This window comes from Chrysoperla carnea, chromosome 1, assembly GCF_905475395.1.
Source record: "Chrysoperla carnea chromosome 1, inChrCarn1.1, whole genome shotgun sequence".
Lineage (NCBI taxonomy): Eukaryota > Metazoa > Arthropoda > Insecta > Neuroptera > Chrysopidae > Chrysoperla > Chrysoperla carnea.
Genome location: NC_058337.1, coordinates 119,322,341 through 119,334,790, shown reverse-complemented (window position 1 = coordinate 119,334,790; position 12,450 = coordinate 119,322,341). Strand labels below are relative to the sequence as shown.

The 12,450-nt window shown below is 28.9% G+C and overlaps 1 non-coding gene across 1 annotated transcript; it reads right to left on the bottom strand.

The window, feature by feature from the left end:
- Nucleotides 1–11,650: 11,650 nt before the first annotated feature.
- Nucleotides 11,651–11,734, bottom strand: Trnal-uaa. Its single transcript has one exon. It is a non-coding gene; the product is annotated as a tRNA-Leu (tRNA).
- Nucleotides 11,735–12,450: the final 716 nt, after the last annotated feature.

The window sequence follows — 12,450 nt, the reverse complement described above, 5'->3', positions numbered from 1 at the left end:
AATTTTTTCGAACATTCTAATTTCGTTCCAATAACAACAAAAAATGTGAACTAAGCTCAGAGCACTGAACACTGAAGAATTGTGTATCGGTGTACATATCCATATCAAAACAAATACTTATCTAGTCAAAAATCACTCAATGAATGTGTCATTACGATTATTCAATGATTATCTGATTTCCTGATCATCATCATTAAAATACTGATTTAAAACCATACAGGGTGGACCCCATTTTAATCTATAATGGGTAATCTATAATAAAAACTTCAACAAAAGTTGCAGAAATTGGTGGAGGGCATCATGTTTAGACTTCAGGTTGGACCTATATTTTTAAATTTCTTTAATAGCCAACTTAGATCTTAAAAGGTAAGAGGTAGAATAACACTTTAAATTAGACATTAGAAAACAAGTTTTTTTCTCTCAACCATTTTTTCGAAAATCGTTAGCTTTCGGAGGAAATGTGATTTAAAATTATGTCATTTTTGCATTAAATCGAAAGAAAACAAACGAGCTACGGAGAAATCCTCCCCCCTGCGTACGGGAGACCTCACCGCAATCATAAATAGACCAAATTTAATCAGAACTGTTTAACAAATATTTTCTAAGCTTGAAAAGTTTTGATTTTTAAAGTATCTGAACTAATATGAACTAATATATAGATGATTAGTACTTGCCGATAATATTCCATTTAATATTGTCTCTGGGTGTTTTCTTGGGAAATGTTGATGAGAAATAAAAGGTTATTGTAAACTAGATTTAAAAAAAAAAACCTTTTTTATCTTCACAGTTGCAAGGACCTTGAAGAATCAACAGCATTTTCATTACGTTAAAGTTGAATACCGCTTTGTATTATTTTATAAAGATTGTATAATAAATTATTTGATATTACCTACGCATATTTAATCTAATTAATTATATGATAACCAAATTTTAATAAAATAATATAGTTTAATTTTATTTTTTGGAAATTTAATTATAAATACATTTCCTTTTCATACAACTTTATTCATTATTGTTGAACTGCTCTATTAATTTCATGCTTGAGCAGTTCAAATTTTTGTACAGTGTATAATAAAATTACTGTACATTCGCTATTTTCTCTAATAGCGTCGAAATGGTTATGTGGATGGATTTTTTTTTCTGATTGACCTTTCTATTTGCTTTCTTTATTTATCCAGTTGAGATTTCTCGTAAATTATTTTTAACATGACACGAAAGACTCTAAGAATAGAATGGATTTTCATAGATTAAGGAATTTCTTTCTAGATTAAGAATAGAAACGCTTTTCTTATGGGAAATGGTTTACAGTGACACTTTTGAAATTATGGATCATAATAGATTAGTCTTAGTGGAACAAGCGTTATTGACAAGTGGGTTGTCGAAATTCATACAAAGACAAAATGAACTATTGCGCACAGTAGGACTATTGAGAAAAAGATTTATCAAACTCGTTAAGAAGATATGCAAGGTTTGAATAATAATAGGGATTTCAATAAAACTTTATAAATACATTTTTGGATTAACAAAGTTTCCAAAATTTACAAAAATTCCTAGGTCGTCGAGCTTTTAATTATTATTTTATCGTTCCAATTTGAACTATTCCAATTTCAACTATCTAAAATATTTCGAAAATCTTGTAGTTTATAATAATACCATAAAAATATAAGGTTGTCGATGGTATAAAAACAAAAATTTAATTTAAATGTGAGTTCATCGAACATCCATCATTTGATGAACAGACACAACTATAGTTACAGTATTGATGATTGAAGAGCGATATCTATATTATCAAATTTATAAGCAGTACTTGCACACAATATATTATATATATTTGTAGTTGCGTGGTATTGTAAAGCTAAAAATAACACATTATTTGACTACAAAGTATGTATTTGGTTGATAGTATGTACCGTGCAATAAACTAAAATTTTTTTACAATGAAACAAACACCTTAAAAATTGTTATAGAAATATTTGTATTATTTTCTCTAGATAAGATTCTCGAAAATTATTCTTAAAACAAGACTCTGGCTTTTCTTATGGGAAATAGCATTCAGTGAAATTATCTGAAACAATGGAGCATAGTAAATAGGTTCTAATGTAGGAAGCATGCCTCCATAGACGAAAAGTCTAAAAAACTAGGATTTCTGGAGTTAGTTGTCCAAATTCAAACAAAGACAAGAAGAAGACTCTTTTCTCTCTCTATCGTAGCAATCTGGAAAAGGAGGCATTGTCTTCTCCTTCGAATACCTTTAGTTAAAAATGAACCGAGTTTACATTTTAGTTCATAATAAATTTGTTTATAGAAGATTTCAATATTTCCCATCCATTTTACCGTAAAGTAAGGTCATTATAATTTTAAACCGTTTCAAAAAAAATTATGTCTTAATAGCTATCTATCTAGCGTATAAAAAGCAAATCAAGCTATAATATAATATTTGAATAATTTAAATAATATTCAAAAACAAAAATTATATAAAATTAAAAAAATTAGAAAATAATAACATTAACTATTTAATAATTTTAAATATTTAAAAAATAATTAAAAAAAATAAAACACAACTAATATACATAATTAGAAATAAATAAAACAAAATTAAATTAGTTAATTAAAAAACTTTGAGACGACAACGTTTTAATATATTTAGATATTACAATTACTTTCTAAAAATAAAAATTAACAAAAAATTATGACATTTTAATTGGTGTATTTTTATAATTAAAATATATTTTTTAATAATTTATTTAATTTTTGTATTAATAATATTTTTTGTTAACATTAACGTCATATGACTTTTTTACTTGCAATTTGTACCTAATTGTCCTAAAACAGTTCAAAATAATTAAATTAGACCAAAGTATTATTATTTTGCTCTAATTTAATTATGTCGAATGGGTGGGGGTTTTCCCGTCTGCTCTCGTATTATGAAAATATAAATAATTTTTATTTTTCGAATGGAATATGTGGTTGAAACTTTTTCTTTCTTTATATAATTTTATCTATTTTCGAATAATGAATTTTCAATCTTTCTACAGTTTTTAAATATATATATTTTTCAAGTCCTTCAGAAATTGTGTGAACTTCTCTCATCACAAGAGCAAAAGAGTAAGTTAAATAAAATTAACTTAAGAAATTTTGGGCTTATTCAAGTACTTTCGTTATTTTCATGTAAGCCGTACTCAGTAAATTTAATAAACTGTGATAGAAATATGGTGAAATTTTCACTCTCCAACATCATTCAATACAAGCAAATCTCTCATGACGCGATTTAAGATTACCGAACGGTTGATGCAAGTGAAGAGGAGTTAAAGTGCACATTCCTGAAAAGAAGACAATATTTGTATAGTCATTTTTCATTTCCCTTTAGCTATATAAAATATAATTGCCTTAGAGTTAACTGGCGCTCCAGCGTTAATTAACGCAACCGTTGTTAGGTGCAAGACGTACTCCACACAAGTTCAAGGAGGAAAGAAATATCCGAAATTCAACCGTCTTAAAAAAAACTCTTGGAAACTTTGCCAGCTCCCGTACCATGAAGACAATTTTTAGCGTTTTGTATATTATTACACAAAGCAATTAGTGCGGAAGTCACAACATTTTTTAAAGCAACTCTAAAAATACTATTAATCCAAAAATCTAAACTCTTTATGGAAATTAAATTGTGTACAAAGCTATTAAAGCTATTACCAAATTTTTTCTCGCGAGGATTACAACAAAACCAATTACTTAGCAAGGAAGGGTCAGGGGTAATACCGACCTGCTGCTTATACATTTTTAATATGAGAAAAATAAATAGTATAAAAATTCATTACTACAATTATATCCTACAATGTACACAAATTAATGTATTTTTTATTCAAGGCCTTATTATTTTTGTACCACTTTTTTTTTTTTTCATTCAGCACACAATAAACCAATAAGTCTCACAAAATAATATAATTGAAAAGAGAATTTTTATATTTATTTATTTATTGCATATGCTTTTTGTAATAAAACTTTTTTTTTAGTATGTAAAAGTCAATTGTAATAAAGGGGATGGACGTTCACTCGCACGCTGATTCTGTTAGCTGCTAGATTTTTGTAAATATTTTCGATTATAATAAATATGCGATTACATCTTTTTAAATAATAATAATATTAATAAATAAAATATGAAATGTAAAACCACAATGTAATCTATTGAATTACATACATGTAACCTAAATCAGAGGGGTGTATAAAGCTATATTTATACGATATACTTTAGAAATTCATATGTTTCTTACTTTCTTGTACAATGTAAAAGACGATTAATAATCGCTAAAAAATTCGGTGCCGAATTTTCAACTGAAAAATAAATTTTGAGCTCCTTGAATCCACTTTGGCTAGTTGTAGCCCAAAGTTAGTTAGCTTTGCCGTCCGAAATTGAAATTTTGAATTTGTAACTGCTATAACATTTAGATGTGGAACTCTCCGTTTGTACTTCTTTGTTTTCGACATTTTTTGTCGGTAAAAATTCAGTCGTCTAATTATCAAATTGACACAGTTTTTCAGTTTTTCAGTCTAATTTTCTGTAAGCGTGAACATGAACGATTAAAAATGGTCCATGGGTATCGAGTATTTTTCCGGGGCGATTGTCGTTTGGTTTTATGCCTATCCTCATCTTTCCTAGTCAGATTTTGACAGAGAAATTGCTTTTTATTAACGAAGTAAAGAAACTTGTTGCAAAAAGCTGAAAGCTTACGATGCGAACTTTCGCTTTTTCATTCTCAAACCACGAAAATTAAAATTTGAAACCATAACTCACATTTGACCCCGATCTCGTGAAAATGAACGAAGAGATTGTTTTGGAAAAACTGGTTGTTTTAGTTGTTTTGCACCCTCCGATATTTAAACTTTGTAACTGTAGTAAAAGAAGAGTAGACAAAGCAATCGTTCCTTCTGCAAATTCGAAGATGATTTGTAAAAAGTGTTTTCATTTATTTCTCAGGAAAATTTGATGAATATGATTTATACAGGTTTTGACATGTATTTGGATTTCTTGAAATTTTTAATAGTATAATTAATAGAATTTAATATAATTTATAATGTTAATAGTATAACAGACACTGACCGCAAGAAAAAATGGACACCGAGCAAATAGCTACGGAAAAAATAGAGGGGGAAAATAAATTCAAAAAAGGAAACCGATAAGAAACACCTGAATAATATGAATCATAAATATTATATATCAAAATCAAAACTCAACAAATCTTATTTAACAAGGAAAATATCGGATGTAAATAGTTTACGATAATATCTCCGATTTCTGTAATAGTGTAACATTTTTAAACGGAAGGACCGAAAACTTCAGAACCCAAACAACTCCTATACAGTCGACAAACTCAACCCAACTCGTAATTACAACAATACAGAGTTATCAAAAATCAATATCAGATGTATTTGAGATTTATATTTCCGCATCTATTTTTCCCGAGTCTATTTTTCCAAGTCTACTTTGTCCGGTCTTTTTTCCGTCGCTATTTTTTCCAAGTCTATTTTTCCGTTCTTTTTTTTCGTCGCTATTGTTTCCGACTACCGTTAACAAGAGTTTTACACTCTATTTTTTTTAAAGAAGAGAATATTTGCAACCTTTTCTACGCACTGGGTAGAAAACTGGGCAATTGGTGGACAACGGTGGACAATTACCGCAATATTAGGTATTTAAGTGCTTGTCGCACGGAAAGTAGTGCGGAACGAAAATTATTGTTCTACATGAGTAAATAAAAGAAAATGACCATACGAAAAAAGTTTTAGTAAGTGGGAGCTAATTTGTTATACGTAAACAAACGCGTGTGTGGAGTCATACCACATTTTTTTGAAATCCATACCGTCTAATATCAGCTTTATACAGATTAAATGATTGTATAATATAAAAATATGATTAAATTAACAAGTCAATCTTCTACAACACAATAATAAAAGCAAACAAACATATGCTTTTGTATGTGTGTGGTGTGTGGTTCCCATAGTGTAAATTAAAATCATACCAAAAAGTCACCCTTCTTATATGAGCGATTGAGGGGGTAAGTATTATTTGATACTTTATCAAATATACATTGTAACACATATATACATTATATTTATAATAATAATCACATTTATACATAAACCTACCCTCTAAGTAAATAATATATAAGCTTACACCATTATATACAGTAGCTTTTACTTCTGCTTGCTAAACTTTAATTTCACGCCCTCTTAACTATAAATCATATGGGGGTTTATTACAATATTTATTCATAATCAATTTTAATATTATTATTTTTAATAATAAATGATTTATTTTTTAATTATTTTATTTATTTTTGTAGGTTAACTTTATTTTATTTTATTTTTTTTAAATTTATTGGTGTGAATTTATTTTTTTGTAAATGTTTCGTTGAATGGACCTAGTTTGTTACAAATTATTGTGTGTATGGTTTTTTAAAAAGGAATGATTAATGATTTTGACGTTAATTCATCATTCGAGAATTTTAAAATCTGGTCTAATTAAGAGTAGAAAAAAAATATTATTTGACTGTTTTTATAGGATTTATAACCGTAAGGTAATCGTCGAAATACTTTCAGGAGGGACAGTTAAGGAAATACTTTAAGGAGGAACAGTTTGAACATATCTTGCAGTACTTTGTCAAAGGATTCTAATAATAAGGTAATAAAATAGATAATACCTATATATTAACATAGGTAGCTTAATTAGCTTACGCCGATCAAGTAACGTAACTATGAAACCGAGATTAATAATCTAGCTTCCGGACATAATTTCGGAAAAGAGTAGCCCTGTATTAAGCACAAATTATTAAAATCATTTTCATTTTCCTTTAAAGAAAAAATTATATCAATTTTGGCCGCGCATTGCCAGTTGGAAAGTAATTTTTGTTTATCCTGGAAAACGGTGACATCCATTTTTCTCTTTTTCTTTTCTATTTTCTCTTTCATCCTTTCTATTTTTCAAACCAAACATCCCGCTTGTTATACCATGCAGATATGAAATATACATAGTATATTAAGTTTAGTCCCAAGTTTGTAACGCTTAAAAATAATGATGCTAAGAAAAAAATTTTGTCATAGCTGTTCATAAAATCACCTAATTAGTCCATTTCCGGTTGTCCGTCCGTCCGTCCGTCCGTCTGTGGACACGATACCTCAAAAACGAAATAAGATATCGAGCTGAAATTTTTACAGCGTACTCAGGACGTAAAAAGTGAGGTCAAGTTCGTAAATGAGCATCATAGGTCAATTGGGTCTTGGGTCCGTAGAACCCATCTTGTAAACCGTTAGAGATAGAACAAAAGTTTAAATGTAAAAAATGTTCCTTATAAAAAAATAAGAAACTTTTGTTTGAAACATTTTTTTGTAAACATCACTGTTTACCCACGAGGGCGTTAATTAGGTGCAAATTTTATAGTATGTATTAATATAGGAATATCAGTTGTGTGTGTGTCTATTTAAAAGTGAATATCTTTTGTTATTTACGTGACGTCAAAAAAACATACGATTGCGCATCAACACTGTCTATACATTTTTGTATGTGTTATGTGATAAAGAAATCAACACTGACTATGCATGGTATTTCAACAATTAACTCAGTCAATTGTTTCTTTTCACTTGTTGTCAACTAAATTTGAGCACTGCGTAACAAGAAAAAGTTCTGCATTCCACCGAAAAGGTGAAGCACCTGTGTAAGAGTCCATTATTTAAGCTGATAATATTAATAGTCACATATTTAAACGAGCAATTTTTGTATGTATATCAGCAATCTCGGAAACGGGTCCAACGATTTTCATGAAAATTAATATGCAGGGGGTTTTTGGGGCGAACAGTCGATTTAGTTAGGTTTTATAAAAAATTTCGCCTTATCCGTGTTTTCAGGAAAAACTGAAACAAGGTGCAAAATACGACTCCTCCCGACATCTATTGACGACTCTTCTTGACATTAGCGGGACATTCAAATTGGTATTTGTTTGGATAGATTTAAACGAACGGTTCTTATATTAGTGATAAAATTTGTGTCTTCTTTACTCAAAAAATACCGAGCAAAGATACTCGGTCATCCAGGTTCTTTAAGTTTATGTGTAATAGTACGCCTGGTTTTTAATTTTAATAATGCCTTTATTCTTGACAGCTATTTGCAGACTTAATGATATTTATATTTTTTTTTTTTGTTTCTTCTGAAATTTTTAAATAGATTTTCGTCAGATGTATTCCATTTACGGACAATCATGATATAAACCTCTTCGTCAATGAAGTTAAGATCAAATTTTTTAATACGAAAACAGCAACCGGATTCTATATTGTACGCCAGGAAAAGTGATCAGCTTGCACCCAGTACTTTTCAAAGCATTTTTACTACATTTACAAAAATTAAAGCAACAAAATAATTAAAATAAAATTTAATTTAAAATTACAATTACCTAAATAATAAATATTACAAAAAGACAAATTTAAATCTTCACACAATAAATTAACATATTTTATTACAAAAATCATTAGAGAAAGGCAGAGATATAAAATTAAAAAAAGATGAAAAATAATATGAAAATTACTTACATACAAAAAAAAAAAAAATTGAAATAAATTATTAATTAAATTAACATAGATATTAGATTTGAGTGAGAATATTATATTTAAATTTAAATAATCATTTTATTTCTTCACACAAGTTATATTCATCGCCTTTCTCCCCCTCCCCCCGCTCATCCTACCCCGTGTTAGTAAGGTATCTTTTATTATTAAAATATTAAATAAAATAAATTATTCAAAACGGTTTTTCACTCTCATTTTCATATTTTCATTATATTATTATTTTATTATACAGAAATAAATTTAATGTGTTTTTTTAACGAGAAGAATCATAGTCACAAAAAGAGAGAGAGTAGGAGAATCAAATATCAGGGGTAAGATGAAGCTACCATCGCAGTTAGCTGTAGAGAAGAATACAGTGTAATTGTACAGTCTGGTTTACCAAAACATGTTTACAATATTTGCGATAGAAAACGATTTTCAAGATCGAGCTTGCCAGATTCAAAGAAGACCATGCTTAAAGATTCTACAGACTGAGAAACACTGATTTATTAAGTATCCTTAAAAACGATCACCAATTTCGAGAATGAGGTCTTATCTACGCGAAGTTTATAAAAATAATCAAAACTTCATCAAACTTAATTGAAGCACCTAGTCATGTCCAATTTTGATAAATTTTCTGGAGAACAAAATGAATTTAATGTTCAAATCATCGAGTATTGCAGTTTGGTAAAAAACTTCTCTGAAATCTGAGCACATTAGTTTGATATGAGAAGCCCCAAAATGTTTCAGAATATTTTAGACAATACTGAGAACGGTGTGTACCGATAGTTGGTGAGGAAGTACGATATTGACAGTTTGGGAACTTTCGAAACGCATCTTGAATTTTCCAGAGCAGTAGCAAGAAAATACCTCGGAAAATCGAAAGTGAATGCTCAAATGATAAAGTACCGAAGTGCTGCATCTCAGCACTTCATCTCAGCAAAGAGATGTGCTGCATCTCAGATAATTGAGGAGTTGTAAATAAAAAGTCTCAATGATTAAAAAGATTCTTAGGTTTCGAGATATTTTACCTGGAAGTAGAAAACGATACATTTGACGTATTACATGACTAAATAACTACTTAACTTTTGTGGGTAAGAATGATATACATAAACAAAAAGTAAAGCTATTGATGTTATGCCAAACACGATAAGATTTTTTTAAATTTCATCTCAAAACTAAGAAGCTTAGCTATTTAGGGCCATTTAGAATTCTATTTTACTCTACAAGAACGGTAATTTCCAAAATTTTGACACTTTTCAAGTAATCTACAATGAAAACAATATCTGAATGTCCAAAGTGACTATTCAAAATCAATTTAGGTCATTTTTGAGCTTACCCGGGTAATATAATGTACAAATAAGATTCAAAACAAGACTTTTGTGATGTTGTTTTTGCAGAGAAATATCCAATTCTATGTCGTACTTCTTTTATCTTTTAGTATCCATCGTAATGTACGTTTTTCTTTGGTGGGGGACAGTCTGTATTTAGTGAAATGGAAGGCGATATCGTTTCATGGTAATAATACGTAAGGGCACAACGTATTACATGGAAATTATTAACTAAATTATTTTAATAATATTATTCATATTATTATGATATTAAAGTTAATATATCATTTTTGTATTTAAATTGAATGTATTCCATTTGATTAACTTATTCTACCATGTATACAATGTAGACGTATTCGTTGTGTGCGTAGTCATGGTAGGGACAATGAAATCGATACCAGCGCTTCCAGTGAAAAATTTTGGCGTTAAAGGAGGCTGTTAGGACTAATTTGCAATTCTTTAACATGTAAATGTTATAGTGAATGTCAAATTAAAATTATTGAAAAATACTAATTAATTAAACTTAATGCATTAAAGTTGTGAAAATAAGATATCAAAATTCATAAATGTAAATTATCATAATTATTTATTTAAATTCGGAGACAATAATATTAAAATTAAAAAGTCATAAATGCAATCCATACAATTATGTATGCATCCATACAATTCTATAATTAAAGTAGTGTATCGTTACCATGGAAACACTTCCAATAAAACTCACACGCGGTGCGAATATATAATGTGTTTTAACATAATAATTGTTAACTCAGATAGGGAATAATTGTTGCAAGCGAAAATGATTGAACTATCGTGGTCAAAGAGACTTTTTAGCAAAAATAATAAAGAGCGATATGCGTTGATTGTGTGAAATTACTCGTCAGAATTGAAAATTAATCGTTTTTTTGGATCATATGATAATGCACAAGCTCTGGTTGAAGGCATATTGGTTTTTGAGAATACAGTTGGCTATCTACTTTGACGCTATCTCTTAGAACTCTACGGATTTAGACAAGGGAGAGTAGAACACTGAAAAAAAAGTGTTAGACGAATAAAATGTGAATAACGCCGAGAAACCATGTTTATAATTTTGATTTATAGAAAATAGGAACTCAAAAATATATCAAATCATGTTCAGGAAATCATTTTATGGGCAAATCATGTTAAACAAATGCCAATTGATGAGAAAATGAAATGATACTCAAAAGATTATTAGGCAAACATGTTAGTTTTACAGATGCTCTCCTAATACTCTTGGCATGTAATTACTATTTTTAATACATGTTCCCTTAATATTAATTTAAAGAACTTTTGATTTTTTTGACCACTTTGCTACGAAATTTGTTGTTTGTTATTTTTAGACACGGGTACAGGGTAGTCCCGGGTTACGGTAACTACGGGAGCGGAATTCCGCACTGGTCGAGTTAATGTACATATATTACCTATATTAGTGAGAGTGACTTCGTAAGTTGCGACTAAATTGTTCCAAAAATTTCTATGAACGACTGCAACCTACATGCAGAGACGAAGATGGAAGACGAAGAAAGCAATCCTGTGGCAAAGAAAATTAGAAAATGTGAATTATTGGAAAATGGTTGTAATGGGTTTATACCATTCTTTTTATGAATAGTCAGTCTATCATGTGGACCAAAACCTAATCTTTTAATTTGAGGTAAATCCAATTTAGTCAATTAATTACAAATAAAAAAATTATTAAAAAAAAAAATGAAAAATTGCATTGTCAGGTGTGGGGTTCGAACCCACGCTCCCGTTTGGGAACCAGAGCTTAAATCTGGCGCCTTAGACCGCTCGGCCAACCTGACTTGATACTCTGGTACCATATTGAAAAACTAGTAGTTACTTTGTGGGGCAGTATAACGTAGGTTTAACTGTAATTTTTATCAAACATTATCGATTAATATTAAGCCAAAAGTGATTAAAGAAAATAATTTTATTGACTTTTATAATAATATATCCACAAAAATAAGTTATATATATTAAACATTTTTGTGAATATTATCACATATCAATCATAATCACTGAAATTGATCTTAAACGATACGATATGCGAAAAACTTGTCAAATATTTAATGCCACGTGACTTAATTTATATTATAGCTTTTTTTTTCATCATAACCTATAAATCTAATTTTATATTTGGGAAATTGGAGCTAAATCTCATATAATGCGTACGTTATACTATAAAAATGTAAATTGACACTATATTTGATGTTGTATTTATAAAAGCGAGATATTATTACGTACGTAGTACGTATTTAAATAAAGTGTAGAAGTTCATCCATAGAGTGATTTTTAAGTTTTATGTCCGCAGTGTAACATTTGGTTTTGCTTCTATTATGTATATGTCTCTTTAAATTATGCTTAATTTAAAGATATAGATTACCTTGTTTTAATTTGCTTTTTCAAGTAAGATTCAAAATTAGACTCATTTATTTCTAGCCACATTTAAGTTCAATAAGTCAATAGGTAAAATACTTAAATATTATAAATTTTGAAATGAAATGTTTTTTTGGTGATT